This window comes from Petromyzon marinus, chromosome 1, assembly GCF_048934315.1.
Source record: "Petromyzon marinus isolate PM22_M1 ecotype Great Lakes invasive population chromosome 1, UKy_Petmar_22M1.pri1.0, whole genome shotgun sequence".
Classification (NCBI taxonomy): Eukaryota; Metazoa; Chordata; class Hyperoartia; order Petromyzontiformes; family Petromyzontidae; genus Petromyzon; species Petromyzon marinus.
Genome location: NC_133667.1, coordinates 6,189,687 through 6,210,833, shown reverse-complemented (window position 1 = coordinate 6,210,833; position 21,147 = coordinate 6,189,687). Strand labels below are relative to the sequence as shown.

The window sequence follows — 21,147 nt, the reverse complement described above, 5'->3', positions numbered from 1 at the left end:
CTCTCACACAACCAGTACCTCTCTCTCACACAACCAGTACCTCTCTCACACAACCAGTACCTCTCTCTCACGACCAGTACCTCTCTCACAACCAGTACCTCTCTCACAACCAGTACCTCTCTCACACAACCAGTACCTCTCTCTCACAACCAGTACCTCTCTCTCACAACCAGCACCTCTCTCTCTCACAACCAGTACCTCTCTCACACAACCAGTATCTCTCACACACAACCATTACCACTCTCACACAACCAGTACCTCTCTCTCACAACCAGTACCTCCCTCTCACGACCATTACCACTCTCACAACCAATACCTCTCTCACACACAACCAGGACCTCTCTCTCTCACAACAAGTACGTCTCTCACACAACCAGTACCTCTATCACACAACCAGTACCTCTCTCACACACAACCAGTACCTCTCTCACAACCAGTACCTCCCTCTCACGACCATTACCACTCTCACAACCAATACCTCTCTCACACACAACCAGTACCTCTCTCTCTCTCTTACAACCAGTACGTCTCTCACACAACCAGTACCTCTATCACACAACCAGTACCTCTCTCACACACAACCAGTACCTCTCTCTCACACAACGAGTACCTCTCTCTCACAACCAGTACCTCTCTCTCACAACCAGTACCTCTCTCTCACAACCAGTACCTCTCTCACACAACCAGTACCTCTCTCACACAACCAGTACCTCTCACACAACCAGTACCTCTCTCTCACACAACCAGTACCTCTCTCTCACACAACCAGTACCTCTCTCACACAACCAGTACCTCTCTCTCACAACCAGTACCTCTCTCACACAACCAGTACCTCTCTCACACAACCAGTACCTCTCTCTCACGACCAGTACCTCTCTCTCACGACCAGTACCTCTCTCTCACAACCAGTACCTCTCTCGCACAACCATTACCTCTCTCACACAACCAGTACCTCTCTCTCACACAATCAGTACCTCTCTCTCACGACCATTACCACTCTCACAACCAGTACCTCTCTCACACAACCAGTACCTCTCTCTCACAACCAGTACCTCTCTCTCACAACCAGTACCTCTCTCTCACAACCAGCACCTCTCTCTCTCACAACCAGTACCTCTCTCACACAACCAGTATCTCTCACACACAACCATTACCTCTCTCACACAACCAGTACCTCTCTCTCACAACCAGTACCTCCCTCTCACGACCATTACCACTCTCACAACCAATACCTCTCACACACAACCAGTACCTCTCGCTCTCACAACCAGTACGTCTCTCACACAACCAGTACCTCTCTCTCACAACCAGTACCTCTCTCTCACACAACCAGTACCTCTCTCACACAACCAGTACCTCTCTCACACAACCAGTACCTCTCACACAACCAGTACCTCTCTCTCACACAACCAGTACCTCTCTCTCACACAACCAGTACCTCTCTCACACAACCAGTACCTCTCTCACACAACCAGTACCTCTCTCGCACAACCATTACCTCTCTCACACAACCAGTACCTCTCTCGCACAACCATTACCTCTCTCACACAACCAGTACCTCTCTCTCACACAATCAGTACCTCTCTCTCACGACCATTACCACTCTCACAACCAGTACCTCTCTCACACAACCAGTACCTCTCTCACACAACCAGTACCTCTCTCTCACAACCAGTACCTCTCTCACACAACCAGTACCTCTCTCACACAACCAGTACCTCTCTCTCACGACCAGTACCTCTCTCTCCCAACCAGTACCTCTCTCTCACAACCAGTACCTCTCTCACACAACCAGTACCTCTCACACACAACCAGTACCTCTCTCTCTCACAACCAGTACCTCTCTCTCACAACCAGTACCTCTCTCTCTCACAACCAGTACCTCTCTCACACAACCAGTACCTCTCTCACACAACCAGTACCTCTCTCACACAACCAGTACCTCTCTCTCTCACAACCAGTACCTCTCTCTCACAACCAGTACCTCTCTCACACACAACTAGTACCTCTCTCACACAACCAGTACCTCTCTCTCACACAACCAGTACCTCTCTCTCACACAACCAGTACCTCTCTCTCCCAACCAGTACCTCTCTCTCACAACCAGCACCTCTCTCTCTCACAACCAGTACCTCTCTCACACAACCAGTATCTCTCACACACAACCATTACCTCTCTCACACAACCAGTACCTCTCTCTCACAACCAGTACCTCTCTCTCACAACCAGTACCTCTCTCTCTCACAACCAGTACCTCTCTCACACAACCAGTACCTCTCTCACACAACCAGTACCTCTCTCACGCAACCAGTACCTCTCTCTCTCACAACCAGTACCTCTCTCTCACAACCAGTACCTCTCTCACACACAACTAGTACCTCTCTCACACAACCAGTACCTCTCTCTCACACAACCAGTACCTCTCTCTCACACAACCAGTACCTCTCTCTCCCAACCAGTACCTCTCTCTCACAACCAGCACCTCTCTCTCTCACAACCAGTACCTCTCTCACACAACCAGTATCTCTCACACACAACCATTACCTCTCTCACACAACCAGTACCTCTCTCTCACAACCAGTACCTCCCTCTCACGACCATTACCACTCTCACAACCAATACCTCTCACACACAACCAGTACCTCTCGCTCTCACAACCAGTACGTCTCTCACACAACCAGTACCTCTCTCTCACAACCAGTACCTCTCTCTCACACAACCAGTACCTCTCTCACACAACCAGTACCTCTCTCACACAACCAGTACCTCTCACACAACCAGTACCTCTCTCTCACACAACCAGTACCTCTCTCTCACACAACCAGTACCTCTCTCACACAACCAGTACCTCTCTCACACAACCAGTACCTCTCTCGCACAACCATTACCTCTCTCACACAACCAGTACCTCTCTCGCACAACCATTACCTCTCTCACACAACCAGTACCTCTCTCTCACACAATCAGTACCTCTCTCTCACGACCATTACCACTCTCACAACCAGTACCTCTCTCACACAACCAGTACCTCTCTCACACAACCAGTACCTCTCTCTCACAACCAGTACCTCTCTCACACAACCAGTACCTCTCTCACACAACCAGTACCTCTCTCTCACGACCAGTACCTCTCTCTCCCAACCAGTACCTCTCTCTCACAACCAGTACCTCTCTCACACAACCAGTACCTCTCACACACAACCAGTACCTCTCTCTCTCACAACCAGTACCTCTCTCTCACAACCAGTACCTCTCTCTCTCACAACCAGTACCTCTCTCACACAACCAGTACCTCTCTCTCACAACCAGTACCTCTCTCTCACAACCAGTACCTCTCTCTCACAACCAGCACCTCTCTCTCTCACAACCAGTACCTCTCTCACACAACCAGTATCTCTCACACACAACCATTACCTCTCTCACACAACCAGTACCTCTCTCTCACAACCAGTACCTCCCTCTCACGACCATTACCACTCTCACAACCAATACCTCTCACACACAACCAGTACCTCTCGCTCTCACAACCAGTACGTCTCTCACACAACCAGTACCTCTCTCTCACAACCAGTACCTCTCTCTCACACAACCAGTACCTCTCTCACACAACCAGTACCTCTCTCACACAACCAGTACCTCTCACACAACCAGTACCTCTCTCTCACACAACCAGTACCTCTCTCTCACACAACCAGTACCTCTCTCACACAACCAGTACCTCTCTCACACAACCAGTACCTCTCTCGCACAACCATTACCTCTCTCACACAACCAGTACCTCTCTCGCACAACCATTACCTCTCTCACACAACCAGTACCTCTCTCTCACACAATCAGTACCTCTCTCTCACGACCATTACCACTCTCACAACCAGTACCTCTCTCACACAACCAGTACCTCTCTCACACAACCAGTACCTCTCTCTCACAACCAGTACCTCTCTCACACAACCAGTACCTCTCTCACACAACCAGTACCTCTCTCTCACGACCAGTACCTCTCTCTCCCAACCAGTACCTCTCTCTCACAACCAGTACCTCTCTCACACAACCAGTACCTCTCACACACAACCAGTACCTCTCTCTCTCACAACCAGTACCTCTCTCTCACAACCAGTACCTCTCTCTCTCACAACCAGTACCTCTCTCACACAACCAGTACCTCTCTCACACAACCAGTACCTCTCTCACACAACCAGTACCTCTCTCTCTCACAACCAGTACCTCTCTCTCACAACCAGTACCTCTCTCACACACAACTAGTACCTCTCTCACACAACCAGTACCTCTCTCTCACACAACCAGTACCTCTCTCTCACACAACCAGTACCTCTCTCTCCCAACCAGTACCTCTCTCTCACAACCAGCACCTCTCTCTCTCACAACCAGTACCTCTCTCACACAACCAGTATCTCTCACACACAACCATTACCTCTCTCACACAACCAGTACCTCTCTCTCACAACCAGTACCTCTCTCTCACAACCAGTACCTCTCTCTCTCACAACCAGTACCTCTCTCACACAACCAGTACCTCTCTCACACAACCAGTACCTCTCTCACACAACCAGTACCTCTCTCTCTCACAACCAGTACCTCTCTCTCACAACCAGTACCTCTCTCACACACAACTAGTACCTCTCTCACACAACCAGTACCTCTCTCTCACACAACCAGTACCTCTCTCTCACACAACCAGTACCTCTCTCTCCCAACCAGTACCTCTCTCTCACAACCAGCACCTCTCTCTCTCACAACCAGTACCTCTCTCACACAACCAGTATCTCTCACACACAACCATTACCTCTCTCACACAACCAGTACCTCTCTCTCACAACCAGTACCTCCCTCTCACGACCATTACCACTCTCACAACCAATACCTCTCACACACAACCAGTACCTCTCGCTCTCACAACCAGTACGTCTCTCACACAACCAGTACCTCTCTCTCACAACCAGTACCTCTCTCTCACACAACCAGTACCTCTCTCACACAACCAGTACCTCTCTCACACAACCAGTACCTCTCACACAACCAGTACCTCTCTCTCACACAACCAGTACCTCTCTCTCACACAACCAGTACCTCTCTCACACAACCAGTACCTCTCTCACACAACCAGTACCTCTCTCGCACAACCATTACCTCTCTCACACAACCAGTACCTCTCTCGCACAACCATTACCTCTCTCACACAACCAGTACCTCTCTCTCACACAATCAGTACCTCTCTCTCACGACCATTACCACTCTCACAACCAGTACCTCTCTCACACAACCAGTACCTCTCTCACACAACCAGTACCTCTCTCTCACAACCAGTACCTCTCTCACACAACCAGTACCTCTCTCACACAACCAGTACCTCTCTCTCACGACCAGTACCTCTCTCTCCCAACCAGTACCTCTCTCTCACAACCAGTACCTCTCTCACACAACCAGTACCTCTCACACACAACCAGTACCTCTCTCTCTCACAACCAGTACCTCTCTCTCACAACCAGTACCTCTCTCTCTCACAACCAGTACCTCTCTCACACAACCAGTACCTCTCTCACACAACCAGTACCTCTCTCACACAACCAGTACCTCTCTCTCTCACAACCAGTACCTCTCTCTCACAACCAGTACCTCTCTCACACACAACTAGTACCTCTCTCACACAACCAGTACCTCTCTCTCACACAACCAGTACCTCTCTCTCACACAACCAGTACCTCTCTCTCCCAACCAGTACCTCTCTCTCACAACCAGTACCTCTCTCTCACAACCAGTACCTCTCTCACACAACCAGTACCTCTCACACACAACCAGTACCTCTCTCTCTCACAACCAGTACCTCTCTCTCACAACCAGTACCTCTCTCTCACAACCAGTACCTCTCTCTCTCACAACCAGTACCTCTCTCACACAACCAGTACCTCTCTCACACAACCAGTACCTCTCTCTCACACAACCAGTACCTCTCTCACACAACCAGTACCTCTCTCACACAACCAGTACCTCTCTCTCACGACCAGTACCTCTCTCACAACCAGTACCTCTCTCACAACCAGTACCTCTCTCACACAACCAGTACCTCTCTCTCACAACCAGTACCTCTCTCTCACAACCAGCACCTCTCTCTCTCACAACCAGTACCTCTCTCACACAACCAGTATCTCTCACACACAACCATTACCTCTCTCACACAACCAGTACCTCTCTCTCACAACCAGTACCTCCCTCTCACGACCATTACCACTCTCACAACCAATACCTCTCTCACACACAACCAGGACCTCTCTCTCTCACAACAAGTACGTCTCTCACACAACCAGTACCTCTATCACACAACCAGTACCGCTCTCACACACAACCAGTACCTCTCTCACAACCAGTACCTCCCTCTCACGACCATTACCACTCTCACAACCAATACCTCTCTCACACACAACCAGTACCTCTCTCTCTCTCTTACAACCAGTACGTCTCTCACACAACCAGTACCTCTATCACACAACCAGTACCTCTCTCACACACAACCAGTACCTCTCTCTCACACAACGAGTACCTCTCTCTCACAACCAGTACCTCTCTCTCACAACCAGTACCTCTCTCTCACAACCAGTACCTCTCTCACACAACCAGTACCTCTCTCACACAACCAGTACCTCTCACACAACCAGTACCTCTCTCTCACACAACCAGTACCTCTCTCTCACACAACCAGTACCTCTCTCACACAACCAGTACCTCTCTCACACAACCAGTACCTCTCTCTCACAACCAGTACCTCTCTCACACAACCAGTACCTCTCTCACACAACCAGTACCTCTCTCTCACGACCAGTACCTCTCTCTTACGACCAGTACCTCTCTCTCACAACCAGTACCTCTCTCGCACAACCATTACCTCTCTCACACAACCAGTACCTCTCTCTCACACAATCAGTACCTCTCTCTCACGACCATTACCACTCTCACAACCAGTACCTCTCTCACACAACCAGTACCTCTCTCTCACAACCAGTACCTCTCTCTCACAACCAGTACCTCTCTCTCACAACCAGCACCTCTCTCTCTCACAACCAGTACCTCTCTCACACAACCAGTATCTCTCACACACAACCATTACCTCTCTCACACAACCAGTACCTCTCTCTCACAACCAGTACCTCCCTCTCACGACCATTACCACTCTCACAACCAATACCTCTCACACACAACCAGTACCTCTCGCTCTCACAACCAGTACGTCTCTCACACAACCAGTACCTCTCTCTCACAACCAGTACCTCTCTCTCACACAACCAGTACCTCTCTCACACAACCAGTACCTCTCTCACACAACCAGTACCTCTCACACAACCAGTACCTCTCTCTCACACAACCAGTACCTCTCTCTCACACAACCAGTACCTCTCTCACACAACCAGTACCTCTCTCACACAACCAGTACCTCTCTCGCACAACCATTACCTCTCTCACACAACCAGTACCTCTCTCGCACAACCATTACCTCTCTCACACAACCAGTACCTCTCTCTCACACAATCAGTACCTCTCTCTCACGACCATTACCACTCTCACAACCAGTACCTCTCTCACACAACCAGTACCTCTCTCTCACAACCAGTACCTCTCTCTCACAACCAATACCTCTCTCACACACAACCAGTACCTCTCTCTCACGACCAGTACCTCTCTCTCACGACCAGTACCTCTCTCACAACCAGTACCTCTCTCACAACCAGTACCTCTCTCACACAACCAGTACCTCTCTCACAACCAGTACCTCTCTCACACAACCAGTACCTCTCTCACAACCAGTACCTCTCTCACACAACCAGTACCTCTCTCACAGCCTCGTATCGGTGATTACTCGCTCGTTGTTATTCTCGTGGTGATGTCGAAGTCAACACTCGGGGCGCGTGAGCTCCAACTTGGTGGGGACAAACTCGGCCCCGTCCATACCAATGCGGAATTTCCATCACTGGCTCAGGGTTGTAAACAGGAGATGAGAACCACGTAAATGCTCATTTGAGCAGGAAATCATTTGAGTTTACCGTTAATAATAATCGTAAAGTATGTGAGAGTACAGTAAACCCTCGCCTTGCGCGAGTTCTGGATTCACGAGGTTCGCATATTGGCGAGTGAATCAATGTAAACGAATTCCCTCTTCGAGACCCGCCCGACTGCAGTGTTCGCGAGTGAACGTGCCAGCCCACCGACACCGGGGAGGTGACATCTGAAACTGTCTGGGAAGGTTCGGCTCGCCTCCTCGGCTGCCCGCTTCGTCCTCGGTCTCACAGAGATCCCGCTCTGAACTCGCTACTGTGCATTTTTACTTCATACATCCAGTCGACTGGTTTGTACATGGTACAAGTGAGTCGACTGTGAGGTCCAGTAAAAAGAACGCGAATGCAATTAGGAAACTCGTTGCTGCTAGCGCTCCCCAAATGATAACTGTGCATTGTTACTAAACACCGGCATCTCCAGAGGAGTCATCCTACTGAATTCCCCTCCATCACCACCACCTCCATCGTGGGCAAATTATCGTCATCAAATTACTATCATCAAAGGTAACACATTGTAATGTATTAATTATTGCAGTAATTGTTGTTCAACATTTACCATCCCCCCCATGTTCACTTGTACCAGGAACGTAACCCAATTTTTCCACTTGTACCAGGAGCGTAACCCATTAAATTTGGGTAGTTAGTGATTTATGGATATGAAAAATTGGAATGTGATTGCCATTTGGATGCCAGGAGATAATTGGTGCATTCCCTTTAATGGTGTTTGGCACGTGGGAAAAATAAACTCTAAGACTCGGAGTAATTGCGTGAATATAAGGAGGTTCCAGTAAAAAAATCTGCACAGATAGATTGAATAATTAATGTCTGTACTGCCATCTCCTGGACAGTTTACAGATCAAGCCTACAACACATGATATCCCCAGGTATTCACCCAAAGTAGGAACCAGGATCAACCTTGACTTCGACAATCGATGTAGTGAGGTCCGGTCATGGGTGGTGGGGTTCGATGGCAGTCGCTAGACCATTTCTCTGTTGCGAGAACACAGCGTCAGCATTCCCTCAAAACGTGTGCATAGGGATTGATTCATTAAGCCTCCTGTGTCGAGTTCAATATAATGCACACACTCATTGCTTATTGTAGTCAATCTATTCACATTTACTACACTAAGCAATTTATATTTTACAGAGTAAGGCCCAGTGAGCTCTAGAGCTCTTTTTCAGAAGCGACCTGGCCGTAAATTATTATAGCTCAACTAAGTGGATTATCATCATGTCGACATTTATAGCAGCCAAATACTCGAAACGCATATTTAGAGTATTTGGACCCAGAGAAAAATCCACACGACCATGGGGAGAACATGCAAACTTCAAATATACAGGCGTTATGGTCGGGATCAAACGCACGGCCTCCTGTATACCAGGAGAGTTAGCATCTCGCCACCGTGGCACCCTTTTTTACACTCCATTGTAACAGAAATGTCCACCTTAAACCCAGCGAGTGCTGCGTGTCGTGAGCCCTAATTGGGTTGGGCATCTGGGGGAGGGAGATAGAGTGCTGGTAGGGCTGTGCGTGCTGATGGTTTGCAGAGCTGAGGGGTAAACCTGGGTTGGTAACGAGAGGCAGTGTTGAGTGAGTTGATGGGCTGTGAAGGGAGGGATATCGGTCTGGGGTCAGGCAGGGGCAGATGGGGTCTTGGGAAAGGGCCTGGACTGTGAAATGACACAAGGGAGACGATCTGTGTCACTGACCCCAACAACAGTCCGGCCTCTAAGCCCAAACCTGGCTCTGGTCCCAGCCTCATGTGAACCACTGAGATGACACGTGGGCAGCTGGTGCTACCAGTCTTCAATTATAATACCGTGTATCTGTACCAAAACACCTGTACACAGGTACAGTATATAAGGGAGATCATGCAGCTACACTGTGTATCTGTACCTACACACCTGCACACAGGTACACAGGGATATCATGCAGCATCACTGTATCTGTACCTACACACCTGTAAACAGGTACACAGGGAGATCATGCAGCTACACTGTGTATCTGTACCTACACACCTGTACACAGGTACATAGGGAGATCATGCAGCTACACTGTGTATCTGTACCTACACACCTGTACACAGGTACACAGGGACCATGCCCACATGCACGGTGCTGGGTGTGGTTGGGCTGCAGGGCGGCTCCGTGTGCCGAGCGTCTCAGGAACCCGCGAGCAAACAACACCGCCACTGTCGGAAAGCCCCGAACGTTATCTGCGTGCTTGGGTTCCGTATCCGGGCACTGTGCGGAACGCGTTACTTTGACCCTCACACCAGTCGTGGTGTTGTAAAGTCAGAATCAGAATCTGTATTTAAAGTGGAGGAATCCGATGAGCTTTGAAGCTCTTTCTCACAGATGTCCAGTATGGGCGGGTTAGCAAAGTGAGCGTGCCGGTGGGCACCCAGCTTCTGTGTTGAACGGGTTCACGAATTTCCACTGCTGACTTAGAGCCACCAATGAAGATGAGCGCCACACCGTGCTGGTTGAGACGAGAGACAGTTGAAGTCGTTCACTTTGACTTGTCTTAGTTTGCCTCTCTCATTCTGGAGAATGTGAACGGAACTTTGAGAGCGTCCCAATGCGGCACAATTGTTAGCTACACAATCACGCATACGCAGACAGGTCGTGATGCAAACAGCGAGCATCGGTACTTGCTCCATGTGTTACATCAACAGGGAACCGGTTCAAAACGTGAATAAAAACGTGACTGTATTATTTTACAAACAATTTTGTGTAATTTACCAAAGCAAACCCAATTAGTAACAGGGAACCCGAAGTGTGATCCACACAAACTTGAGGTGCACATTACAGTATTCTTTATTTATTACAAAAAATATCTAAAGACATTTACCAATTTCAAAATAAAAGTAATTATTTGAAAATTTGAGGAGTTATTCAATGCACTCACAACCCTAAAACTGGATGATCCCTAATGAGCATCTGTACAAACATGTAACTGCTGCTAAAATATAAAACATCCTGCACTGCGCAGTGTCAACACAACCATCATCACTACACACTATACGCACCATGTACCACACGGTGTAAACACACCCATCATCACACCACACTTCACACTCCATACACCACACAGTGTAAACACACCCATCATCACTCCACACTACACACACCATGTACCATACACCACACAGTGTAAACACATCCATCATCAAACCCAACAACTTCGTCAATGATGCTTCCTTAAAATAAAAAAATATAATAGGCGACGTTTCGGGCAATGGCCCTTCACTGCACAAACACCACCAGACCACGTGGCCAGCCCGGGTGCGTCCCAGCCTGGAAAGCCCCTGGCAGGGAGCCAAGCGAAGTGAAACTCCCCGCTCCCCTTGCACCTCCCGCATCGCTGGGCGAGAGGCGCTCACTCAGCGGCGAGGAGCTGGTGAGGAGGAGGACGAGGCGAGGGTAGAAGCGGAGAGCGAGCCAGAGCTCAGGAGAGAGCTGCCTGCACTGAGCTCATCGCTGAAGCAAACCCAATCAGTAACAGGCCGGGACAGGAGCAGCAGGAGCCGCTGCTGCTGCTGCTGCTGCTTAGAGCGGTGAGAGAGCTCTGAGTCGTCCCAGGTCGGGGTTGACCGAATCGTCAAACCCGGTGACCGCTTGTGCGCTGCGCGACTTTGAGATCTGCGCCTGAATCGTTGGGGCAGGAAGAGCTCCACTGGCAATCTTAGCGTTGACATCGGGAAGGTAACGCATCTCACACAACCAGTACCTCTCTCTCACAACCAGTACCTCTCTTTCGCAACCTCGTATCTAAGATTACTCGCTCGTTATTCTCGTGGTGATGTCGAAGTCAACACTGCAGCCAGGTGAGAGATGGGAGGGCTCAGAGAGCAGGGTGAGCTGGGCAGTGCATGATTAGTTTAAAAGAAGTTAAATACTGTGTCCGGAGATGTAAACATTTGTGTTTTGTGACTCTTACTACTGTACACACAGCCCTGACTCGTATCACACCCTAACTCAGTATAACCCTAACTCTGTGTCTAACCCTGCTCTGTCGTCCCGACAGTTCTGTTCCTTCACCTGAAGAAGGCTGCTTGTGTTGTGGCCGAAACGTCGTGATTTTTGTTTTATTTTTTTACCTCTGTCTAGCCCTGACCATCACGCCATCTCTCACCCTAACTCTGTCTAACCCTGACCATCACACCATCTCTCACCCTAACTCTGTGTCTAACCCTGACCATCACACCATCTCTCACTCTAACTCTGTCTCTAACCCTGACCATCACGCTATCTCTCACCCTATCTCTGTCTAACCCTGACCATCACACCATCTCTCACCCTAACTCTGTCTCTAACCCTGACCATCATGCTGTCTCTCACCCTAACTCTGTCTCTAACCCTGACCATCACGCTATCTCTCACCCTAACTCTGTCTCTAACCCCGTCTCTATCCGTATCTCCATCTCTAAGCCGCCTTACTCAATGTAGAACCACACTACAGTATGTAACCCTGACCCTGACTGGGACCCTGTGGAAGTGCGAGTCCCACTTCTCCACTGCTCACTGCTTCTCGTGCCAGCACCGCGCGCTCACTGCCACCTGTGCCACCACCACCACCACCACGGCGACTCAGCGGAGGGGTTCGCGTGAAGTGACCCCGAGCCAGGGCGGTCTCCAGCCCCTCCTCGCTGGGTGCTGCTGCGCCTGTGTAGAGCGGCAGCAGCGGCGCCTGTGTAGAGCGGGGGCAGCAGCAGCGCCTGTGTAGAGCGGCAGCAGCAGCGCCTGTGTCGAGCGGCAGCAGCAGCAGCGCCTGTGTCGAGCGGCAGCAGCAGCAGCGCCTGTGTAGAGCGGCAGCAGCAGCGCCTGTGTAGAGCGGCAGCAGCAGCGCCTGTGTCGAGTGGCAGCAGCAGCAGCAGCGCCTGTGTCGAGCGGCAGCAGCAGCAGCGCCTGTGTAGAGCGGCAGCAGCAGCGCCTGTGTCGAGTGGCAGCAGCAGCAGCAGCGCCTGTGTAGAGCGGCAGCAGCAGCAGCGCCTGTGTAGAGCGGCAGCAGCAGCGGCGTCGCGAGTGGCTTCGTCTCTGCGCCACAGGGAGGCGTCTCGCTCTGGCCAGGCTCCGCGCTCGCTCCCCGTGCTAGAGAACGCGCCTCGTCCTCTCGCTTCTCTCTCCGTCGCCAACGATCGGACAAATCGCCAGGGCGATGTCTCAGCCTTTTCATTAACACGGGGATCTGGCTTATAGTCTATGGGTGGTCAAAACTGCTGACAGTGCCGACTCAGTTAAAACTGAGTCGCGATTGTTAACCTTGTGGCCTTTATTAAACCAGTGAGACTCTTGCTGTGTTTAGTAAGAGAGACCTGGGGCTGTCTGTAGTGAGGTATAGGGGCTGTTGTACATGATTGGTGATTTAGACGAGATCGCTGTAATACTCACAGGAGTGCTCTGATGCCAACACGAAGTCGTTTCTCTCGAATGGCGTCAGGGTTGGGTCTTTAACCTCCACTCGAGAGCCGACCGCGTGATTCGGTCGTTCCTGACACAAACGAGCGAGCAGTGCAGGAATCGAACCGCGGCCTCTGAGACTGCGGAGCTGACGATGCTCAGGCCGGGGTCGTCCCCAACCTGGACCCCGTCTCGCGCTGCCTGCAGACACTCTGAGGGGTTTGCTCCGTGCAGTGCGACATGCCACAGCGTTGTCATTGGGTGCATTTCACTATTGACGTTGTGCTTTTAATAATATATAATGTATGTGTGTCTAGGGGTGCAGTTAAGCGTTGTGGGGAGCAGTAGTGTAGCGATTAGCACGCTGCGCTATAAACCCGGCGACCCGGGCTCGATTCCCGCTCACGGCCAACACCAGTGACGATTATCTGAACCGGTCCCGGGCGTCCCCGAGGTCGACAGCCTCAAATGAGTACCTGGTTGCGGTGTGTAAACATAGTCACTTGGGAGACAAAGGTGGTCGGGCGTGGTGCTGGCCACCCACCCTCTCGTGTACCGCTCCGGCCTTCATAGGTGCTCGCTCACAGCACTTGCCCTTACAGTCTGTTAAGGCTATACGGGGGATCTTTTTCTTTGTAATTAAGTGTCATGGTGGGTGATTGTCTCGTATTCAAGACACAATCAGAGAGACACAACTCGTGTAACGAGCGTCCTGCGAGGGATGTTTGGTAAACTCCTGACCGAGCGTTCACGCGTGAGGGAGCAACCGGACAACTTGCGGGGAAACCCTCGTATACGAGGGGCTACCACTCAGCATCCCTAGACAGTACAGGGCAGCCACCTACTTGCTGTACTACCAGGCAGTCCTGGTCGTCACGTCACGGCCCTGCAGGCCCCGTGTCGTGCGAGCCTCTGTGGGCCCCAGCACGGGGACCGCTCCACCCTCGGGGCTGCGCGGCCTCAGCAGAGTTCCCTCTCGGCCACTCCGCCACCCACTCCACACTTCTCTTGCCGAGCTCAACGCAGAAACTGTCGGGCGAATATAGAAGCTGAGCCGTCGAACGCAGCAGCAGCCTCTGTGCCTCCGAGTTGTGAGGCAGCACCGGGTGGCTGGTGTGGTAGCCGTGGTACTAGAACGCTGGACTTGAATAACCATGTTGTGGATGGACGAGGGAGTGTGGCGTCTCCGATGTCCAAATAAGTGTTGTCTGTGGATCAGGTCTATTGGTGATTTGAGTCGGTGTGGAAAAATTCCCTGTTTCTATAGCAGGGTCTACGATGTAAAGCGACAGTTTTGTTTAACATTTACATTTAAGTAGCATTTGCCTTGGGAAATGTGCCTCACATTGCACACGCACGTGGGCTCACACCGTACAGCACCGTTCCTGTGTCTCAACAACAGACCAACCAACTAAACTCTGTGATAATCTTCAGTTTATCGGCAATACTCTAATGGAGACTGTAGCAATTGTGTTCACGTTGTCTTGATAATAGCGCAGCCGACCAGGTTCCCCAGCGGGAGAGTGCGTGGCTCACAGTCGGGAGGCTGCGAGTTCATCATCCATCTGGTGTCTATAAAATGAGTACCACTTTGTGGGGAAGTCAACCAGTGGTTGTCCTCTGGATAGACTCGCCCCTGCTGTACTACCGTGACATTTTCAACACTGGCTAAGGGCTATACTCGGTATATGAGAACCCCCTCAATGCTAAGTTGAGCAGACAAATCACTTGAGTTGTCATGTAATAATAATACGTCATATAAAAGTATGGGTTTGGCTTTCCATATATTATCTGCAGTTGATTGGGAAGAAGTCAGATAGTAATCTAGATTTGAAGTTTTCGCGGTTCTTTCGGTAAAGTCACGTAGGTATAAACTTCAACCAAGAAGATGGATACAGATTGTGCAATCATTGGAAGGATGTTATTGACCAGGTAAAACCTGAACTGCTTTGTCATGGTTGTCTATCATATCTGCCGGGTACTACTACTACTCTATTTTTCAGAGTTAACCCCTCCGCATCCCCAGCTCTCTCGGCCTCCCACTCCCAGCCCCGCCCACTTCCCACCCCCCCCCCCCAGCCTCGCGTCCCTCTCCTGGCGTCCACGCAGCGCTCCCCCTACCCCACACCCCCACCCCTCCCTCTCCCCCCTTGCTCCTCCCCCTTTCTTGCCTGTGTAGTGTTGTAAGGACGAGCAGACTTCTTTAGGAGGCACACTCTGTTTATTGTATTATTTCCTTATACAACGCTTAACACACACAGAGGGATATTCGGTCCCCTCACCCGATACCCTAGGGAGGTACAGCCTCCGGACCTGGCGGGACTCACACGTCTACCGCTAACCTCTTTGATACCTAAGGAGGTACAACCTCCGGACTTGGCGGGACTCACACGTCTACCGCTATCCTAGTCCTCCGGCTAGGACCTAGGGGAGGCTATCTGACCCACCGCTGGCCCGGTGGGTCCTGACCACTGGGTATGCCGAGCCTTAGCCCTTAGAAGGGCTGAAAGGCTGGACCAGGGTCCTAGCTAGGCTTCAGCCCAGTCTTCTATCTTCGTGCAGGGAGAGAACTCCCCGAGGTCCGTTGGGTCACCCGTCTTATACCCCTTCGTGGCCAGGTAGAACCAATCATACATTCCCACGTGGAACCGTCTGATTGGTTCGCACCAAACCCTGGCCATGATCCGTTTCACCTCGACTGACCCCAACCGTTGTACCCAGGGGTAATGCTGCACCGCCCTGGTGGCAACGCAGGTTATGCAACAGCGCGTAGTTAACACCTCTACATCACCCCCTCCTTCGGAAGCTCCAGCCATCCCGGCTGCAACAATGGGAAACTCCGAAATTACCAACGGTAGAAGAATTGTGAGTGTGCCTCACGAACAACAAGAACAATTAAACCCCTATAAATACCCCCCTTAACAACATAACGTATGTACAAGGCACTAGACATGTCAAAAAAAACATAACAACCGGCGAGATTTCGCGCGCGTGCGTTTCGCGGGGCCATCGTAGGGGATGGCAGGCTTTGTCGGCGGCACAAGGGAAGGAGGAGGATGAGCCAGAGCATCCGGTGGGCCTTTAGGCATCTCCACGGGGACACCTGCTGCTCCACGGTCCATTGAGACCGAACATGGCCTGCATGGAGCCGTCACTCCCGCGTCATCTGCAGGAGGAATGACACGCCTGCGCTGCGGGTTAGGCACCAACGGGGCAACATCCGGCTCGTCGGACGCGTCGCACACTCGGCCCCCATGTCGTGTGTGTTGTGGAGGGACGCGTGGCGTGACGAAGGGTTTTAACCGAGAGGGGTGAACGCACCAGCGACGCCGTCCCCAGCTAATTTTAACACATTGGGGACGCAGGACTTCCACTACCTCAACCGGGCCTCGCCATGGTCTGAGGAGTTTGGCCGACGTGGACACCGGCACCTGGGGGCAGTGGAGCCATGCCCTGTCTCCCGGTGCCCACCGATGCGTGTACGACCGAGGGTCCCGCAGTCGCAAATTTGCCCGTTGGCGGGAAGCCGAATTTTCAATGGCGGCCTCCCGTGCCTCGGCCAACTTACGGAGGTTGAATCGCAAGTGGTCAACGAGCTTTGACTTTTGCGGTGGCTGTTCGATTTCCAGCCGAATGTCGGCGGGAGGAAAGGCATCCCTGCCGTACATTAGAAAGAACGGGGAAAATCCCGTCGCCGCGTGAGGTGCCATACGGTATGCGGCGAGGACCCCCGGAACCTGCAAGTCCCAATCGAGGTGGGATTCATCGACCTGATGGCATAACATAGCGGTGAGAGTTCTATGAAGGCGCTCCACCATGCCGTCGGTCTGGGGATGGTAGGACGAAGTGCGCACTTTCTTAGTGCCCAACAGGCGGCACACATCAGTCAGCAAGGCTCCTGAAAAATTTCTTCCCTGATCGGTCAGCAACCGTTCTGGTGCGCCCTTGTCCAGGACGTAGCCTTGAACAAAGGCGTCCACAACGGCCGCCGCCGACTGGTTGGGGAGGGCCCAGGCCATAGGCCACCGTGTAAAATACTCTACCCCAACCAGAAGGTACTTATTACCCCGTGGCGTAGTAGGAAAAGGGCCCAAAATATCGAGAGCCACCAACTCATTTATACGAGAGACCGAAATGGGTTGCAGGGGTGGACATGCCGGTTTAGCCGGCGGTTTACGTTGCGCACAATGGGTGCATCCCAGCAAAATGTCAGTGACGTCGCGCAGCATGCCTGGCCAGAAAAATTGCAACCGCAACAACCCAATGGTCTTATGAACACCCAGGTGCAATAAACGCTCATGCGCCGCCCATACGGCCTTGCATCGCAAGGCAGATGGCACGACGATTTTATGTTGACACGAGTCAGCATCCCAATGCATCAACAAGCCGCGCTTCATGACAAATGAATTAAATTTGCCCTGTCTTGGAGCTGCATTATTCGCGTGGCGACGCAACCTCAATAACGACATGTCCTCGCCCTGGTGCCGACCCCATTCGGCCAAAGTTAGCCCCAGCAAATCGTCACTGGCCATTGGATCTGCATGATCCAACATCGGCGCTGAGGCGGCGGGAAGTGCGGCTGACACCGTTGTGAGAGGCGCGACCTGCGCAGGCAGTGGCGGCTTACAACGGCCCGAGCCCAAAAAACACGCACATTTTTGAGCCGGCGGAAGGCGAGACAACGCATCGGCATTCGTGTGTTGTGCACCCCTACGGTAAGTGACATTGAAATCGTAGTCCTGAAGGACTTCGAGCCACCGAGAAAGCTGCCCGGACGGTTGGTCAACCCGCAGAGCGTACTGTAAAGCCGAATGATCAGATCGCACGGTAAAATGCTGACCATACAGGTACGGCCTGTATTGCTGAATAAAAAAAACAATGGCCAGCAGCTCACGTCTGGTCACACAGTATCTTTGTTCAGCAAGAGACAAGACTCTGCTACCATAGGCAACAACCCTTTCAATGCCATCAACTTTTTGTGACAGAACACCCCCAATCCCCGTATTGCTAGCGTCGGTGTCCAACACGAATGGCACGGAAAAATCGGGGTACGCAAGGGACGGTGCCGTCACGAGCGCGTTCCGCAAGGAGTCGAACGCAGCCTGTTCTGCGTCCCCCCAATGAAACGCCACCCCTTTTGACGTAAGGGCGTGGAGCGGCTTGGCAATCGTCGCGAAGCCAGCAACAAACCGGCGGTAGTACGACGCAAAACCAATAAAACTACGAACATCGCCCGCAGATGTAGGGGTCGGCCAATGTTGAACACATTTGGTTTTTTCAGGGTCGGTAGAGATGCCCGAGCGGCTAACTATGTGGCCCAGATAGCGCACAGACTCACGCAGAAGGTGACACTTCTGCGGCTTGAATTTCAAGTTAGCGGCCCGCATTTTCAAGAAGACAGCACGCAACCGTTCGATGTGTTCGCCGAACGTGCGGCTAAAGACGATGACGTCGTCAAGATAAATGAGACATGAGTCCCACTGGAGCCCAGCGAGGACCAGCTCCATGAGCCTCTGGAACGTCGCTGGGGCCGAGTGGAGACCCATGGGCAATCTATTAAACTCGAAAAGGCCCTGTGGTGTCCGAAAAGCAGTCTTAGGTTTTGACGATTCGTCGAGGGGGAGTTGCCAAAACCCCGACAGAAGGTCCAAGGTGGAGAAATAGTGCGCCCCTGCCAGGGCATCCAATGACTCGTCCATACGAGGAAGAGGGTAGGCGTCCGCTACCGAGATTTTATTTAGGCGCCGAAAATCAACGCAAAAACGGAGACTGCCATCGTGCTTTTTGACCAGCACTATTGGAGCACCCCAGGGACTAGTGGAGGGAGAAATTATATCGGCCTTCAGCATGTCATCCACAGCCGATTTAACATGCTGTTTCTCCGCCGGGCTAAGCCGAAACGGGTTTTGTCGAATCGGGGCAGCGTCACCAGTATCAATGTGGTGACGCAGCAGCTTGGTGCAGCCAATATCAAATTTAGATTTACTAAAGACATCGGAAAATTCTCGCAGAAGAGCGCGCAATTTAATTCGCTGCGAATGAGACAGATCACCCGTGTCTGTGCAGAGCGCGTCCAACCATCTCTCATCCGATTCGGAAGGAGGTGGGACCTGCGGCGTGTCATGCACGTGTCCCGCGACTCCGGTCCCCAACGGCACCGGGGTCGCGTGAGCGAGCACAGTTCCTTGCGGAATGACGGTTGTGGACAATCCGACATTCAAAACCTGCAAGAACGGCTCCCTGTCGGCTGCTACGAGGGTCTGTGCAGCCACCAAATCTAACCCCTTAGCAGCTGCGTTTGAAGGCCCCAGCAAAATGCCATGTGCCGAGGCCTCCGGGGCTAGCGGTTTTTTAAGTTGCAAGGGCACGAGCATTTGTGTCCCTGGCGGAATGCGGACTGTGCTCGCAACAAACGCCTGCACCGAGGCACTAGCCATGCGCGGATGTGAGGGTGTGGGCAAGAACGCCATCCGTCGACCCGACAGGAGTTCGATGCAGCCTTGATCTACAAGGATCTTAATAGGCATTTTCGCGAGGAAATCAGTGCCTAACAAACACGGCACGGCGAGGGAAGAAGAGACCAAAATAGGCCCTGCCAATTTAATGTCTCCAATCGAAATTTGCGCCCGAATTTGCCCAATAATGCCAAGTGAACTGCCATTAGCGGCGAAACACGGGATAGAAACCCGTTCCAAGGGGCGGCATCGTACGGGCAGTATATTGTAAATCAGATCCGAAATGATCGTAGCCGACGCACCAGTATCGACCAACACACGAAATTCCACACCTTCGATTGATCCGACAACCACGGACGAACCTGCCGTCGCCGCGACTACCCTATGGGCCAACTCAGACCACTGCCCAGGTCCGAGTGGCCGCGAACAAACGCCAGAATACCCCCCATCACACGCCGAATCGTGAGCCCTTCTTATGGTGCGTTGCAGTGTGTATGGTGTGAATGAGGGCCGAGCGTGAGAGGCGTCGCGACTTGCCTGGTTTTGCCGCGATGCCGTGGACGTCCTGTAGTCCTGGCCCCGGGATGCGGAGGGGCGTCGTCGAGGCGCACGGCAGTCAGAGGAGATGTGGCCTCGTCGGCCACAGTTGAAGCACGTCACGTCGCCACGTGGAGCAGGCCGTCCCCGCTGCTGGTCGTTGCGGCGACCAGCGTGGTCGGACGATCGCCGGCCCGTTGACCTGGTCGCCATGAAGGCCCGGTCGGGGGAGAACTCGGCGTCCCTGCTGGCAGGCTCCGACGTCAAAGCCGAGGCAGCGATGGTCCATTCCGTGTGGAGCAGCAGATGTGCGTGGATGCACTGAGCGGCTCGTAGCGAGCACATACCGTCGTCGTCCACCGCTTGGATGACGATGCGCAGCTCGCGCGCCAGCTCCAGCATCTTCTGGAGAACGATGGCATCGATGGCCTCGTCGTCCATGCGAGGGTAACCCGCTCTTGCCATCGCAGGAGAGCGGTCCGGAATGCCAACGGAGACTCTTTAGGGCGGCGTCGCCTGTCGTAAAATCGGCTGCGGACGTCGGATGGAGGCCCGTACACGTCGGACATCCGTCGGAGGGCCGATTGAAGAGTCGCCCTTTGTTGCCTGGGGATGGTGAGGAGCGAGGCGAGAGCGTCGTCATCCAAAGTGGCCGGTAGTGCTCGGAGTGCCTGTGCGTCCGACCAGCC

At 52.4% G+C, this 21,147-nt stretch overlaps 1 protein-coding gene across 2 annotated transcripts in view; it reads left to right on the top strand.

Annotated features, from left to right (window-relative positions):
• Window positions 1–21,147, top strand: part of LOC142906670 (uncharacterized) — a 248,209-nt gene that overhangs the window by 7,030 nt on the left and 220,032 nt on the right. Inside the window, exon 1 of one of the 2 annotated variants that reach the window (XM_076055016.1) lies at window positions 11,285–11,771. The exons of the other annotated variant lie outside the window; for it this stretch is intronic. The gene's annotated coding sequence lies outside the window, so the exon portion shown is untranslated. Of the gene's footprint in view, window positions 1–11,284; window positions 11,772–21,147 lie in introns of those variants that run through there. 2 annotated transcript variants of the gene reach the window in all.